Source organism: Salminus brasiliensis, chromosome 15 (genome assembly GCF_030463535.1).
Source record: "Salminus brasiliensis chromosome 15, fSalBra1.hap2, whole genome shotgun sequence".
NCBI lineage: Eukaryota > Metazoa > Chordata > Actinopteri > Characiformes > Bryconidae > Salminus > Salminus brasiliensis.
The window spans coordinates 435,007-452,788 of record NC_132892.1 but is presented as its reverse complement, the minus strand read 5'-3'; the positions used below and the strand labels follow the sequence as shown (position 1 = coordinate 452,788).

The following is a 17,782-nucleotide window of genomic DNA, read 5'->3' as shown; positions in this document are numbered from 1 at the left end:
AGCTGATGGGTGGAGACGCTCTGAGGAGAACCAGGAGAAGATTCAGCCCAGTTTACTGTTCCAGCTTTCCTCCATCCTGATCTCCACCCGCTGTATCTGCAGCGTTCGCTCCATCACCCTGTCACTCACCTTTCCCCTGATCCTCCAGAAAACCAGAGAACTCTCTTAGAGTGGAGGTCAGTGGGCAGCTGCTCCAGCTCCCTCAGTCCACTGGTTTCCAGTATCAGTGTTCTGAGTGAACTGGTTTCCAGTATCAGAGTTCTGGGTGAACTGGTTTCCAGTACCAGAGTTCTGGGTGAACTGGTTTCCAGTATCAGAGGTCTGAGTGAACTGGTTTCCAGTATCAGAGGTCTGGGTGAACTGGTTTCCAGTATCAGTGTTCTGGGTGAAGTGGTTTCCAGTATCAGAGGTCTGAGTGAACTGGTTTCCAGTATCAGAGGTCTGGGTGAACTGGTTTCCAGTATCAGTGTTCTGGGTGAAGTGGTTTCCAGTATCAGAGTTCTGGGTGAACTGGTTTCCAGTATCAGTGGTCTGAGTGAACTGGTTTCCAGTACCAGAGTTCTGGGTGAACTGGTTTCCAGTATCAGAGGTCTGAGTGAACTGGTTTCCAGTATCAGAGGTCTGGGTGAACTGGTTTCCAGTATCAGTGTTCTGGGTGAAGTGGTTTCCAGTACCAGAGTTCTGGGTGAACTGGTTTCCAGTACCAGAGTTCTGGGTGAAGTGGTTTCCAGTATCAGTGTGTGGTCAGTGTATCAGTGGGCTGTAATTAGTGGGTGGGGGAGGGGAGTGTCGTTACTGTGGGATCTGGAACCCCTACCTGGGAGGAGCCGCTGTGCTCTGGGTGGAGGTCGGACAGCAGGCGACCGCTCTGTAGTGAAAGCTGTCACAGTGGATGGGGTGGAGGTCAGGCTGGTTCTGCTGTCAGACAGCTTCAGCACATCAGTAGCGCTGGACCCGAGTGGACGTAATGCAGTGGAGTGTGAATTAGAGGAGATCACACTCTTCCCCCTCATCACTCCTTTCCAGAGATCCAGAAGCCCTCAGTGAAGCAGCGGGACGAGAGACCGCCGCTCTGAACAGCGTCCAAAAGGGCTTAAAGCTCCTCATTTCATGGTGTCAAATTATTAAGGACTCCCTGGAAGCGTGCCGGGAGAGCACTGGGAGTGTATCCAAGGGTTTCCATGGAGATCAGCTCCGATCCCGCTTAGAGACGGGCTGGGGGGGGGGGGGGGGGGGTCAGGGCTGAGTAATGACCGCTAGCGTGGGTTACGCTAAGCTAAGCACTAGCTCTACTGTGGAAAAGGGGATTTGGGGGAGTCTCTGTTCTCTCCATCACTGACTCTCTGGAGGGAGACAGGCAGAGAATGAGGCAGTGATGGAGGGATGAAGGGAGTGAAAGATGGAGAAATAGAAGGATGGAGTAAAGAACAGCTGGAGAGATGGATGGAGGAAAGGAGAGATCAATAAAGAGAGAGAGGTGGAGGTAAAAGTCTTTATTTGAAGTTCTGAGATTCACCTTTTATTTACAGAATCACTTCATACTGATACTCTACCACACACACTCACTCACACACACACACACACACACACACACACACACAGACGGTCTGGGAGCTTCAGGGCTTCTCTGAGCAGCTTATCTATAAGTAATCAGGCTCCAGAGCAGTGCTGCCACATCCCGTCCCCTCAGCACAAATCTCCCGCGGTCATTAGTTCCACCTGCTGGGTCGGGATCAGAGAGGAGGAGGTGAGGAGCAGACGAGCTGGAGACGACCCAGAGTGACTGATGGAGCTCAGCTCTGCTTTATGTCCAGGAGGGGCGTTGGTTTCACACCAGGGGGCGCTACAGGCTCCTTAACACCTCCAACCGTACTCTTTCACGTTCTGACTGTAACTCAAGACCTTCAACCTTAACATCTCCAACCCAACTAATCAACACTACCTCAACACCTCCAACAGAACACCCCCAACCATTACTCTACACCTCCAACCCAACTCAACATTTCCAATCTTGACACCTCCAACATACCTTTAACTCAACTCAGCACTTCCAACCCAACTCATTTCCACCTGTAAGTCAACACCACAGCCTACACCCTCAAAAACCAGCACAACCCAACATCTCCAACCTCAACACCATACCTATGACCATATCGATCATTGTAACCCAACACTTCCAACCTCCATAACTCATCTCCAACATCTCCAACCTAAACTCAACACCTCCCACTCAACATCTTCACCTCAACTACAAGGGGCACGGAGACGGACAGTCGTTCTTCACTAAAATCAAAGGTAGATGAGAAGAACAACCCCCAAAGCAGCCACCTGGGACACCATATCAACCACCTAGCAACCACCTAAAATACCACTGCAACTCCAACCATTGGAGCGCTGATGCTTCTCCTCTGGACTGATAAACTTTCTGCTGTCTGAATGGTGGAGCTGGTGCTCACAGTGACCCACACTGTGTGTACCGATATATGTGTGTGTGTGTGTGTGTGTGTGTGTGTGTGTGTGTGTGACCACACACAATAAACATGGCTCAGCATAAACAGGACCTCTGGCAGTCTGGCAGCCCTTCAGGACAACCACACATTAGCATTAACAGCGCTAGCAGGCCTCACACACTGCATCTGAGAGAAAGGCCGCTGACCCTGGATCAAGTCCCTGGACTTGTTATGATGGATGGCTGGTCACCCAGAATGACCCTGAATCAGCATTCCATGACCACTGAGCTCAGTACCCCTCTCAGAGTCATCATCCTAAACCTTCCTTCAGTGGATACTCCACCACAACTCCTCCAACTGTACTCATCAGCTCCAACTCAGCGACTCCAACCTCCACACCTCCAACTCAACGCCTCCAACCTTAACACCTCCAGCTGCAACATCTCCAACCTCAACTCCACCTCAACACCTCCAACCTCAACATCTCCAATCCCTCACCATCTCCAACTCAGCACCTCCACCCTCAACACCTCCAGCTGCAACATCTCCAACCCGACACCTCCAACCCAACTCAACACCTCCAACCTAACTCATTTGGTGATGGGAAATGGAGCAAAACCGACAAAAAGAATCAATTATCCGTCCATCAGCTCCATGCTCCACTTCTTGATGCTTTTAATTGATATGTTCTGCCAGTAATAGAGAGCCGCTCAGTTCAGCTATTGTGTGTGAGAGTGTGTGAGAGTGTGTGAGTCTGTGTGTGAGTCTGTGTGTGAGTCTGTGTGAGAGTCTGTGTGAGAGTCTGTGTGAGAGTCTGTGTGAGAGTGTGTGAGTGTGTGTGGACTGGGTTGAAAAGCGGCGTGTGGAACATGAATGGGGTGATTATTTCTGTTGATTTAGCCGCACATGGAAGCAGAGCTTGATTAGCACATTTGTTTAGTGTCTGTCTCGTCTGCTGAGTGCGGTTGATCGAGGTAACAGAAAGCTGGAGAGAGAGAGAGAGAGAGAGAGAGAGCGAGAGAGAGAGACACAGAGAGAGCGAGAGAGAGAGAGAGAGCGAGAGAGAGAGACACAGAGAGAGCGAGAGAGAGAGAGAGAGAGAGAGAGAGAGATCTGAGAGATCTCTAAATAGGGCTTAGACTACGTCCCTGAGGAACACCACCCAAACACAGTACGCTCTGGATTCACAAACTGATGAGTCTTAATTCTGCTGCATCCTCCTGGACCACCATATCAACCACCTAGTAACCACCTGAGATACCATATCAACCACCTAGTAACCACCTGAGACACCATATCAACCACCTAGTAACCACCTGAGACACCATAGCAAATACCAAACAACAGCCTTGCAACTATTTGCAACCTCAATGCAATACTAAGCAAAACCTGTCGAGCATCCAAACAATCATAGAAAGCAGCGTCTAACACTTAGCAACCACCTGGAATACCATAGCAACCACCTGGAACACCATAACTATGCAAAGCTGCACAATCCCTCTGCAGGAGATCATTCTACAACAGCAGAAACACTGATGACCTTTCTAAGGGTGAGCACTTCTGATCTCAGAGCAGCACGTCTCTGGTGGAGTGTCCTCCTGCCTGACCTCAGCCCTGTTGTAGGGATCTGTGGAGGAGGTCACCTCAGGGACCAGCAGCAGAACGTCTGCGGTCAGGTTTCAGCTGTTGAATAGTTCTGCTCAGGTGTCCTCCACACAACCTCTTCAGCTCTAATTAGCCACGGTTTCTTCATTCAGAGAAGGGCGACAGCACGCAGGTGTTTGAGGGGGGTCTGGGAGGGGGTGTCAGCGGGAAACGTCCAGAGAAACGTCCAGAGAAACGTCCAGAGAAACGTCCAGAGAAACGTCCACCAGTGTTATTGAAGTGTTATTGCTGCTTTTGATAAAGTGGACGCTGGGGCTAGCAGCTTGCTAATGGATTAAAACTCCATGTCCAGGCCTGTTCAGAATACACTGAGTAATGTTCTCTCCCTGTCAGAGCGGTCATCAGTGGCTCTGTCAGAAGGATGATGGACCGTCCCGCCTGAAGACTGATGATGGACCCCACAGGTTCATTAATATGGAAGAGGACGCTTCGGCCAGATCAGCTCAATAATGACTGATATGACACTTGAACAGCTGTTTATGCAGCTGCTAACTCATACTGTAGATAATGACGCCAGAACAACTCAGGAATGTTAAGTGTGATTGGGAGAGCTGTGACTATATACTGCTCTCTGATTGGACGAGTAAGAAGAATTCAAAATCAGACACCCCCCCCCTTCCATCCATCCCCTTTCAGACCCCCCCCCCCCTCCATCAACACCTTAGCAACAACCTGAAACACTATAGCAACCAACTAGTTACACCTTAGCAACCACCTTGGACAGTTAAACAACAACTAAGCAACCACAACACCCTAGCAACCACCTAAAATACAATATCAACAACCGCCTAACCTTGTGGAATACAATCACAATACTCTAGATTCCACCTGGAATGCCATATCAACCACCTAGCAAATGGCCAGAATTCCATAGTACCTCCCAAACAATCCCCTGGAAACCACCTAGTAACACCCCACCAACCACCTTGGATACTTAAGCAACAACTTAGCAACTACCTAAAAACAATTTGGACAAACAGCAGCCATCTAGAAACCAAGCAGCACCCTGAAACTGCCTAGAAACACACAGACAACCTCCTGGAATACCATACCAACCATCTAGCAAACATCTGGGATACTATGGCTACAAACCAGTGCCCTAGCAACCACCTAAAACACAATGACAACCAAATAGCAGCCATCTAGCAACCACCTAACCATCTGCAATAACACAGCAGCACCATAGAGACCACCTGAAATGCCTTATTAACTGCTGGACCGAGTGGAAGAGCAGAACTGATTACAGTGAACCCCAGAAGCTCCACTGTGCTCCTCGTTCCTCTGAACTGTCTTTTACTGTCACTCATCTTCAGTCGTCGTGATGAAGAGTGGAATATGGTAATGATCACTTGACCCCGCCTCCTTCTGCTTCTCCGACGGGTCGGATAAAGAAGTTCTCTTGATCATGGAGGGCTGTTTTGTTCCTCTGAGGCTGGAGAGCTGCTCCGTTATCTCTGATGCAGGGCTGTGATGCTCCACTAATGGAGATGTTGTACTGAGGATCAGACTGGCGTGATTAGATCGCCTCTTTCTGCGCTGGACACAAGTGGACGCTCCGTTATGCAGTCGTGCAGTTTTGGCAGTAAAGAGTTTTGAAATCAATACTCATAGTTAGTGTCCACTTAAGCATCTCTCTCTCTCTCTCGCCCCCTCTCTCTCTCTCTCTCTCTCTCTCGCCCCCCCTCGCTCTCTCTCTCTCTATTCCACACCACAAATCCAACAAGATCAGAAGCAGCTGAAAACCCATCAGAGCTGAATGTCTGATAGACCTGGTCTTTAGCTGTTGGAGCTGCTGGACTCTACAGAAATACATACAGAGCTATAGACCCTCACCGAGCAGTTTATTAGGAACACCCTCAATCATGTGGCTGCAGTGTATAAAATCATGCAGATTCACATCAGCCGTCAGAACGGGGTTCAGAGCTGATCTCAGTGGCTGCATCTCAGTCTGAACCACAGCACCTCCAACCTTCAGGAGGATGAGCTACAACAGCAGAAGAACAGCGTCGGGTTCAACTTCCACTGTCAGCCAAGAACAGAAGGCTGAGGCTGCAGGGGCTCAGCACAGGCTCACCAACACTGGACTGGAGTTGAGGACGTTTTGGAGAAGCGTAGCCTGGTCTGATGGAGCTTATGTGAACAGTCCAGGCTGGTGGAGGTGGTGTAAAGGTGGTGCAATGGTGTGAGGAAGGTTTCCCTGGCACGCTTTGGGCTGTTAATACTTGTCAATCATCAGCTGAAGGCCACGGCCTGTTTGGGTGCTGTTGCTGATCATGTTCATCCTTCATCTCTTCCAGCATGATGCTGCACCACGTCCTAAAGCAGAAGACTCTCAGACTGGCCTCATGAACACGGCAGTGAGTTCAGTCCTCCTCAGTGCTGAGTCCAGTAGATCAGCTTTGGGGTGAGGTAGGATGGGAGGTTCTCATCATGAAGGTCGTGAGACGCAGTCAGAACTGAGGCTGATTTGGGGTTCAGAGCTTTAGTGTAGTGTTCCTAATAAACTGCTCGGTGTAATTATCTACAGCAGTATGAAGTACCAGTACCCTGTGTACAATCATCATCATCATCATCATCATCATCATCATCATCAGGTGGTCAAGAAAAGACGAGCGGAGGTTCTCAGCTGGTTCTCCGCCTGGTTGCGAGTTCTCCACTGATGGTCTGTTTATTGGTTCTGGATAGTTTTTCATTCTAGGAGAGAAAAACGGCTGCAGCTGATTTTTAGTGTTGGAGAAAAGCGAGTCCTGCAGCCGTCTGTCTCGACTGGAGGATTTGATGAAGGATGATAAAACTGAAAGGCGGGCGGAGTCTCCAGAGGATCAAATATTTATGTCTGTTCTCAATAAGCCAGAATAAACACTGCTCCTCTGGCAGAACGGGAGGAAGCACAGATGTCACAGATGTGTTCGTTTGTTTGGTGATTATGGGTCATTGCAGTAAGACTGGTCAGACGTGTGTTCTGAAATCTTCAGTGATTGCTGTTGTTGTTCTGGATGGATCAGTGATTTACAACTTTAGCTTAACGCTAACCCTGACTCATAGTTAGTGTTAGGGTTAAGTTTAGGTTCAGAGTTAGGGTTAACCGGACCTTGAGACACCCCTCTGCAGCTTGCAGGGCTCACCTGTTTAGTTATGTTTTGCATGGCTCACCTGTTCAGGTATGCATGTGTAAGGGGTAGCTCTAGGGCAAGGCCTCCTCCTGCCACCAGGGGGAGGCCCAGAGTCATGTCAGCCAGTAATTAAGCCCAATTTACTACACCTGGGAGAAAGGCTATATAAGCACTCAGATCCAGTTGCCCCACTGCTGGATCTTTTGACTCTGGTTGAGTGAGCGTGTCAGCCATAGTGTTTGTTTCCCTCTGTCTGAACCCCAAGTTCCCCCTGCAAGTTCCCTGTGTGTGTGTGTGTGTGTGTGTGTGTGTGTGTGTGTGTGTGTGTGTGTGTGTGTGTGTGTTTGCACACATACACTCGTTTAGCAGAGGAAGGCAGGAGTGTCTGCCTTCCCTGTGACTCCTCAGTTCCCTGGTTTCTTTTGGGAGATCCTTTTGCCTTTAGTTTTCATTTTGCTCGAGGTTTTTCGAGGTAGCCAGCATTCTCCCCTTTGTTTGTTTTCCTGCGTTAGACGCAACGTTTGCATTGTTTTCTACCCGTTATTAAACTCACCCTTTTTAAGTTTTGTTTGTTGGCCACTTTCATAACTGCCGCTTTGGTGCGGTGGCGGCCTGGGTTCGAGTCTCGGGTGGCTTTATTTCTCATTTCCATTTTGCCTGCTCTGAGATTAAGTGCTCTGCACTTGGGGCCGTTGGTCACGTGATCATAGCTCACTTGGTAGCACATGGGCCCGCCAACACGAACGTCTGGGTTCAAACCCCGCTGTAGGTGAGCACCACATTACAGCATGGTTCACCTGTTCAGGTACATTTTGCAGGGCTCACCAGTTAAGGTGTATTTTTATAGCTTACCTGCACAGGTATGTTTTGCAGCACCTTTTTTTGGGGGGGTATTTGTCGGGTTTCGAACTTGCGACCCTCTGGGCCTCAGTGGAAGCCTCTCTTGGCCCCAGCGCTCATTTTTCTAAGTTATGTTTTGCAGGACACACCTGTACAGGTGTGTGTTGTAGCCCTCTTTATGTTTGTGTTTCTGTGTTTTATGTAAAGTGTATTTTGTGGTTCCTCACTGTGGAGGACTGTTTGAGCTGACACATCCATCACTATATGACACGCAAAAAACACCAATAAATCTTACTCTGCATCAACTGACTGTTTTATATTTAATTTAAGGATAATTAATCATATTTGATCGCCGCCTATTAATGATGAAGTCATTCTGCTTCAGCGAGACGGTTCGTGTGACATTATTAAGACGCCGGCTGTCGCACATCAAACAGTCCTGTACACATCAAAGTGCCGAGGGTGTTTTAATGGAAGGGTCAGTAATTAAGTTGGTCTTGTGGTGAGAAACCCAGACGGAAGACCACTCCAGTCCACTCAGGAGAGACCACTGAGAAGCTCACACACACACTTATATGTGAAGCTATTCAATCATCTGAAAGAGTCACTGTAGTAGTTTACAGCTGCGTGTGTGTGTGTGTATAGTTGATTAGCACGATTAGCAATGTTAATGTTATTGTTCAGGGTCGGTCAGGGAGACGGCGGCCAGGTGAAGAGGACCAGCGTGGGGTCAGTTGTGTTCTGGCTGTGAGAGTATTAATGAGAGCGTTCATTAATTTATAATGAATAGAATTCTCCAGGCTGTCGTCACGGCGCTGCGCTAGCTTCCTGTGGAGAATGAATCAGCACCGCCCGTCACTGACCAGCAGGGGGCGCTTAATAAACAGTAACTGAATTAGAGTTTCACCTGGAAGCACCTGCTCATTTAATTCCCTGACAGAGCTGACGGAGGAAGGTGGAGGTTAGAGTGGAGTGTGAGATGCCTCTTGCATGCTAATTTAACTTGCTGATTAGCTAATCCCAAAACACTAAGCACACACCTAGTAACACCCTAGCAACCACACTGTGTATCTAAGCAAAACTGGCAACCACCTAAAATACTACACCAAACACCTGGCAAGGGTATAGCAACCACTTAGCAACCACTGAAGATAGTAACACCCTATCAGCCACACTGGGTACACTCTAGGAATCACTTGGTCAACTTCGGAGATGATTTTCGCTGATGATGATGATCATAATATCCAATCACTCTGACGTGTGCACACACACACACACACACACACACACACACACAAATATTTAATATGCAAAGACAGTAATTATTTTTCTATTATCTAAGCGAAGGTCGTTGTGTCCTTCATTAATTGACAGCTAATCCTAGAACGTGCCAATCACTGGCCTCTCTCACCACACTAATTACACACACACACACACACACACACACACACACACACACTATCTGTGAGAGCTGATGATCTGCTGACTGTAGTGTTTAAAGGTCAGATGGTCAGCTGTGCGGTCAGAGAGCAGATGCTAACGCTAACCCCCCTTCTGCTGATTAACTGTTCAATTTTAATAACACACACCTAGCCACACTCCAGCAACCCCCTTGGGTACCTTAGCAACACCCTAGCAACCATCAACAATTGCCCAACTGAAATACCATAGCAGCACAATAGCAACACCCACCAACCACCTGGAACACCAGATCAACCACTTGTTCACTACCACCTACAATACCATAGAATGTACCTTACCAAAACCCTAGCAACCACCCTATCAACTCCCTTGAAGCTGGGATACCATAGCATCCACCTACTAACACCCCAGCAACCACCTGCAATACCATATCAACCGACGAAGCAGCAGCATCCAGTCCTGAGCAGCAAATACGGGTCAGCAGAGTTCTGCAGAGTAATGAGGAACTGCAGTCTAACAGGGTTCTCCAGCAGGGCGGCGGTTCTCTGGTTCTTTACAGAGCAGAGAGGAACCGTCCTGCTCAAACACACAGCAGAGTCTTCGTCCGCATCAGGACTCACACACTTTAATGATCTGCTGCTCTGCGGAGGCTGAACTGCACCTCTGGGTAAATTAGAGTCTGGCCCCTTTTAACCTCCTTTAATGTGGAATAAATTCTGGGAATAGAGGGAATTCCACCGTTTCAGCCTGAAGGAGAAAGAGAACCCAATCAGTTCCCATGCTCTACTGTTCTCTGTGATCATGGACGGAAGTACGGACAGAGCTCCGTACTCACCTGAACCCAGGTGATCCTCTCTGGACACACCTGAACCATGTGGTCATCTCTGAACACACCTGAACCTGGCGATCAGCTCTGGAACACACCTGAACCTGGCGGTCATGTCTGGACACACCTGAACCAGGCGATCCTCTCTGGACACACGTGAACCAGGCGATCAGCTCTGGACATGCCTGAACCAGGCGATCAGCTCTGGACACGCCTGAACCAGGTGATCCTCTCTGGACACACCTGAACCAGGTGATCCTCTCTGAACACGCCTGAACCTTTCCATTCACAAGTCCATTCACTTCAGCCACTGGTGCTGGATGATCCAGTGCTGACCTGATGGAGCTCTGAGCTGAAAGGAAAGCGTCCTCCTGAAAGAAGCTAAAGAATAGAGCTGAGAGCGGAGAGGCCTCTGGGGTGCTGGTAGAGTCCGTGTTCTGCAGGTACCGCACGCTGGGCCAGGTGTGTCATTATTGTTCCTCAGTGACACTCGCATCCAGCAGAGCTTTACAGTGGAATACATTAGAGCAGGAGAGAGAACAGCATTGAGAACAGGTGTTAGCATCCCGCTAATGACACTGACGGCCCTCCTTATGGTGGGACCATGAATATGCATGGAGCTCGGCGTTCTCACCTGTCACAGACGTACAGGTGCTGTCGTTCACAGGCGAGCTTCCACTCTTTTCTCCCCAATTAATTCCTTTTTAGGAGACTCCTAGATGTTCACATCACTGCTAACGATGCATGAACTTTGCAGAAGGAGGCTGTCTCTGTGTGGTTGGATGGTTTTGTGAGGAAGCAGTGACTCCAGACTGTCGCCGACTGCAGCCTTCCATCACGACACTTAACGGGATTCCCAGACCTTCCAGGTCTTACTCTGCTGGGAAGCTCACCTGGGAGATTAGCTTCGCCGCTAAAGCAGCTGAAGATGTTTCAATAGGCTAAACATGAACACTAAACATATGTGTGAGGCCTGAGGCTTAACACGCTAGCCACAAGCTAATATGTTAGCCCTGAGCTAAAACACTAGCCTTAAATGAACACATTATCCCTGGTCTTACTCACTAGCCACAAGCTAACCTGTTACCCCTGACCTATATGTTAGCCTTGTGCTAACACACTAACCACAAGTGAACGTTAGCCCCAATCTAACACACCAGTCACAAGCTAATACGTTAGCCCTGAGACACACTAGGTAAAAGCTAACATGTTAGCCCCAGTCAAACACATCGTTGAAATCGTACAGTGCAATACAGTCATGCTACAGCGCCCCCTTCAGCAGGGAGGGTTAAGGGCCTTGCTCAATGTCCCAATAGTGGCAGCTTAGCCCAACACTTTTTCGAACCCCACACTCCTCCACTCCGAGTGTGAGGGCAGTGAGTTACAGCTGCTTCCTCTGAGGCTGGTCATGCAGACTGACCCCTCACATTAGTTCAGGCTTTATTCCAGTAAAGGCTTTCTTTAATCTGACCGCACAAACACTGCGCTCTGCTGACCGCTATTTATTCATTCCCTCGCTCGTTTGACTGTAGTAAAACTCTAACATTGAGAACCGGAGGACTCACTGATGGCTAACAGCCCACCAACAGCACACAGATAAAGCTTAGCCATAAAAACACTAACGCTAGTGAGTATTGCGGCATTAGCATTAGCATTGACCAGCTTGGCACTGCCTCATTAATCCAACTGGAAATGGCAGCTGTCCGCTCGCAGCAGCTGGACCCAGCACTTTCAGCCTTGTTATTATTCATGTTCTGCTCTGTTGACTTGGCTGGGAGCTCTGGATTTAGCATATTAGCCTCTAAATCCAGAACTTTAGCGTATTCAGGCCAGACGGAGGCTACGTTTAGCGCCCACTACAGTCTCAGAAACCACATAAGCATGTTTATTACAGGATTTGAGGAGAGTGTGTGATGATTTAGCACCGTGCTAATTGGTGTACATTACGTCCCTGCTGAGAAATCCAGCTCAAGACCAGATTCTGCTGGTTGCTGGTTTCAGACGGTCTACACTGGTCTGTGATGGTCAAGGTGGTTGAAAACCTGCTCAACCAGGTGACCCTATACTGGTTAACCAGCTCTTGGCCAGCAGAGTGTGTGTTGCGTTTGAGTTTGGACATGCTGGTCAACCAGCTCAGACATACTGGTCTTGCTTGTAGAGAAGTTAATAAAACTCAAACAAAAAACACCAGATACTGGTTAGGAGCTAAACTGGTCAGCCGGTGTAACCAGCTTGACCAGCTTAAGGGTACTGTATGTTCAATTACATTCAATTTAGGTTGTGCTTGGCCTGGCCATGTTGGTAGACCATAGTGGTCTTGATGGTCATGCTGGTGACCCACCTTGGTTTTACTAGTCATGCTGGTCAACCACTCTTGTCAACCAACTGGTGGTCTAGCTCGGTTAGGTTGGTCATGCATTTAGACTGACCATCAAACTCAAACAAAAACATACCCTATACTGGTCAAGAGCTACATTGATTAAGCAGCTTGACCTGGAGGCTGTTTTTCCAGCTACATTAGCTTCATAGCTCCAGTGTAAATCTAACATGACCTGTTTTTTTGTGCTGAACTGTCACTTTAAAGCTGAACACAGTCTGGTCAGAGTCTTTGTGGCCGACAGCAATTCAGTTCTGGATCAATAACAGGATTAGAAATGATCGATTCAAGCTGAAAGAAACTCTGGATGATGTTCAGAGAAAATTCCACACTGAACTCCAGCAGCGCAGGATTTCACACCCAGTCTGTTCAATACACTCTACACTCTCTATTGTTGAACAGATCAGCCGGCTGACCGCTATTTACACACTACTACACTCCTACAGACACACACCCATCCATAACCAGCCAGTCTATTGAATTCAGATGAAAGTTAAGCTGGTCCACCAGTTTAACCAGCTGGTTTACCAGTATGTGGTATGTTATCACCATCAGACCGTCTGAAACCGGCTCCCATTGTTATTTTAGAAGTTCCACCTTCACATTCGTTCTGCTTTTGTGGTGTCCGTTTATTTTTGTCGCAGTGTTTCTCTTTCTCTCTCTCTCTCTCCTGTGAATCTGAATGGGTGGGGTGGGGTTTATCTGCAGTGAGTCAGATCCCCAGAGTTTAAAGGGAAAGTCTGAGCTGCACTTTCTGCAGGTGAGCGAGTTCTCCAGAGTTTCGGCCGTGCAGAAGGTCAGCGGAGCAGCAGGCTGGATGTGTGCTCAGGCTCAGTGTGGGTTCGTACGAGCCGACCGGAAAATTCCAGGTTCAGAAGCGTCACCTCGTCATTCTACACTAAACACAACATCAACAACCCTCTGGAGCTTCACGCTACGTGGGCGGCCATCCGCTCCTCAGGCTGACCTCCTGGACTCCAACCCAAACGGCACCTGTCGCGCGTCAGAGGGGGCAGAGAACCGTGAAGAGCGTCCAGGCGGGGGTCAGAGACCGCTACAGCTAATGACAGCTAGCTGCCGACGTCCTGCTGGAGCTCCCGCTGGGACGGGGCGACCAGGTGGAGCTGATTAGCATGATCACTTTGTCCGGTTTACGCTCAGCAGCCAGATCGGAACTTTTTCAGCGGTGGGTTTTTCATCTTTTCTTGACCTCCACCTCCAGCTTTACAGATGCTTTAAAGTGGTACTCCAACTTTACTCCATCCTGGTCTCCATCAGCACAGACAGTCATTCCAACACGTCCATCAAACTCTCCTGCTTTTTCTGAAGATTAGAGAGAAATGCTGTGGACACTTGCTTGCTTCAGCACCTGCCCACTGAGAAAACCTGGCGTTTTATTCGTAATGAGCCGCAGATTAATATTAAAAAACACATAAAACAGAACTGCAGACATCAGATAAGTCTTAATGAACTGAATTCAGGGTGTTCGCTGAGGGGAATGCTAATGCCCTCAGAGCTGCGGCCCAGAAGGAACCTAGCTCTACAATATTCCATAAAGAAGATTACTTTCTGGCCTCAGACAGGATTGACCAGCCAGGCCCCGCCCCTGGTTTGCTCCGCTGAATATATAGATAAACTGAACTTTACGGTGGGCAGCTAACTCCAGCACCGAGAAGCAGAGAGGGTAAAGGGCCTCGCTCAAGGGCCCAACAGTGGCAGCTTGCCAAGCCTGGGTATCGAACCCACAACCCTGTCATCAACAGCCCAGAGCTCTGACCACTGAGCCTCCACTACCCCACTACCAGAAATGGTGCAGTCGAGATTCCCACACTTGGGGAATTTGCAGGGGTCAGCATCTGCCCATTGGCTTCTACTGTTAGCGAGCCGAAAAGGGGCCCGAAAGGTCTTATCCTGTGGCCTCAAACCCGCCGCCATAGATCTTTAGCTTCCCCATCCGCCTAGTGCTGAGCTACAATATCAACACGTCATGATTACTGAACAGAAGGTCTTTATCCTCCCCTCTGTTTGGAAAACACACGCCTCCATAACCACGGGCATCCTGGGATTTCCGAGGCCGCTCCCTCTCCAGTTGATTTAAGCGTTAAATTAAATTAAAGAGCATGTGCTGATGCTGAATCTCTCACTGAGCTCCTCTCACAAGCTCTGAGAGCAATTACAGCACCTTCTGCAGAGGTAACACTCGCTAATGAAGCTGTGAAGCTACAGCCTGGATCTCACTTACGGACCCTTTACGGACCCCTGCGAACGGTCGGCCTTTAAACTCCGCGGTCTGCTTAAAAAGAGCAGAGAAACTCGGGACAGTTAATGTGTTTATAATGGGATTCTTTACTGAAGCAGCTGCAGTGAGAGAAGACCATGCTAACGCTAATGCTAGTGCTAATTCTCTTCTCCAGTCTGGCTGGATGTAGAGGTACTTCAGAACTTCCCCTCTACCAGAGGACGTCCTGCTAAATGGCACCGAAGCTCACGTCTGACTGCCTCTAACTGCCTCTTTATGAACTGTCCGGAAGCTTTTCTCCACTGTGAAATCACCTCACGGTTACAGCACTCGAGCTAAAAGCTAATCGCCTAATGATTAACGTTCCTAATGATTAACGTTGGAGAGACGGGGCTTCAGGTGTTAGCTCCTTGTAGCAGCACAGCTAGGTCACGCTGCTAAGACCCCCAGGAAGGCCGTGAACATAAGCAGGGCTGGACTAACCCCTGCCCAGATGTCAGCGATGGAACATCTCGAACCAATCAGGAAGTCTGCCAGTCATACCGGCCTCACGCTTGCTCGATTAGCGCGCCCTCATTATCGCTAAAACAGCGTGGAAATGCTCTGCTACAACACCCCTGCCTTTAAATTCAGAACACTGCTGCTATTTTCTTCGCTCCACCTTAAAGTGGTGCAGAACCTACAGCAGGCAGAATGGCACCACGGCGCTGATTTTAGGAAGCTCATTGATTGTGGATAGCCATCGCGACCACCGAGGTTGTCCTGCTCGCAGGCCCTGGGGTCTGAGGTCGCTCAAGGGGGGAATACCTGCCTGGAACTCCTGTTTCCTTGAATCCGTCTGATAAAAGTGGGTGGTGTACAGTTTGTTTTGGTGCATACATAAATCCGAGGAGATCTGGGCTGTATCTAGAACTTGGAAGTTGGGAACCAATGACTACACTGCATTAGAACATTACCACTATTTTAATTTAGAGGAAACGAAACTGATCTCAGAGTGATGCTCTCTCGCTCGCTCGCTCTCTCTCTCTCTCTCTCTCTCTCTCTCTCTCTCTCTCTCTCTCTCTCTCGAGACCAGTGTTTCAGTAGATAAGGACCAGTTCAGCTGTCCAGTCTGTCTGGATCTGCTGACAGATCCATCGACCGTACCCTGCGGACACAGTTTCTGTAGGGTGTGTATTGACGCCTGCTGGGATCAGGAGGATCAGAGGGGCGTCTACAGCTGCCCCCGGTGCAGAGAGTCCTTCTCTCCGAGGCCTGTTCTGCACAGGAACTATTTTATAGCTGAAATGTTGGAGAAACTGAAGATGACAGAAGCTCGCCCTGTTTCTCCTGCCGGCGCTGGAGATGTGGAGTGTGGTTTTTGCTCTAAGAGAAAACAGAAAGCTTTAAAATCCTGTCTGACGTGTCTGACCTTGTGTCTGTGAAGATCATCTGAAACCTCACTATGAGGTTCCTCCTCAGAAAAAGCCCAAGCTGATCCAAGCGTCTGAACAGCTGCGAAAGAAGATCTGCTCTGACCATGAAGAAGTGATGAAGATCTACTGCCGTACTGACCACAGCTGTCTCTGCTGTTTGTGTAGCATGGACAAACACATGGGCCACCATACGGTCTCAGCTCTTCTGGATTTAAGTTCTCAAAGTAAATGGACTTGTTGTTTTATTGTCAATAATCAAAATATTGTGATGCAATCCTGTAAAAATGGGATCAAGCCAGAAGCCCACAGTCCAGCTCTACAGAACTCACATATGGTGCTCCGTACTTGATGGCAGCGATGGTCAAAAGCCGATCTGCACCAAGAGCCCTTCCAGCTTCAAGTACGGCTCGGCTCGACCCGCGATCCTTTAAGATCCACGGAAGACGAGCGTCCAGACTTTTTACTGTCCTGCACCGAAGTGGTGGAACGAGCTTCCCCTGGGTGTCCGAACAGCAGAGTCCAACGCTCACTGTCCTCAAACCCAGACTGAAGACCCTCCTCTTCTGAGAGGACTTGGGCGTGAAGTGTGTGGAGGACTGTGTCTCCAGACTGACTGTAGTAGAGTATGTAGTAGAGTCTAAGATTAGAGGATCTTCTGGACTCCGTATATATGTAGTCTGTATAAACTAGATAAGGAGAGGACGTGGGAGGCCCAGCCACCGGGCACTCGCCAGCAGGCGCTACCCTCTGGCCTGGCGTGAAGAGTAGGGTACAGTAACCCTCTTCTAGGCAGGGTACCTGATCTTCCTCCCCGCCCGCCTGCCTGCCCGCAGACGTCAGCAGCACTGAGCCGGCGTCGTCTTCTTCTTTTTAGAGAAAGAACAGCGGTGAGGAACAGCACTGAACTCTGATCATCCAGAGAGATTTGACCTGTCGGTGGCCTAATGTGCTGAGTCAGTAGACATTAGGAGACTAAGGAGAGGCTGGCTAGAGTGGAGGACCTCTGCAGGAGTATTTACCCTGACTCACCTGAGGCAGCTCCTTAAGGCACCTCACCTGGGCTGTCAACTACATCGGGAGATGACCCTCCAGCCGAGGTTTCCAGTTCAGCTGAAGTTCACTACACCACTCCGGGTTCCTGCGTGGTTCGACTCAGTGGTGCTTCAGCCTCGGTAAGGCCTTCATCACGCCGGCGGCCTCCTCCCCAACGACGCGCCTGTTCTGGCCCGGTCTTGTTTACTCGGCCTGTTTATTCTTGATGTTGTTCGGTTCTTCCAGCGGTGTTTCCGCTGGTGTCTACAGCCGCTGTGAGAAAAACAATAACAAACGTTCGGTTGCCTACGGTTACAGCAGTGGATTATCAGAGGAGTAGGTATAATGATCTAGTGTGCTTGTGTTCACGTCAGGGAAGCCCTGTGTTTCACTTTCCCACGTA

At 49.2% G+C, this 17,782-nt stretch overlaps 1 pseudogene; it reads left to right on the top strand.

Moving 5' to 3' along the window:
* The first annotated feature begins 13,375 nt into the window (after nucleotides 1-13,375).
* On the top strand, nucleotides 13,376-17,108 carry LOC140536247 (E3 ubiquitin/ISG15 ligase TRIM25-like; annotated as a pseudogene).
* The last annotated feature ends 674 nt before the right edge of the window (nucleotides 17,109-17,782 follow it).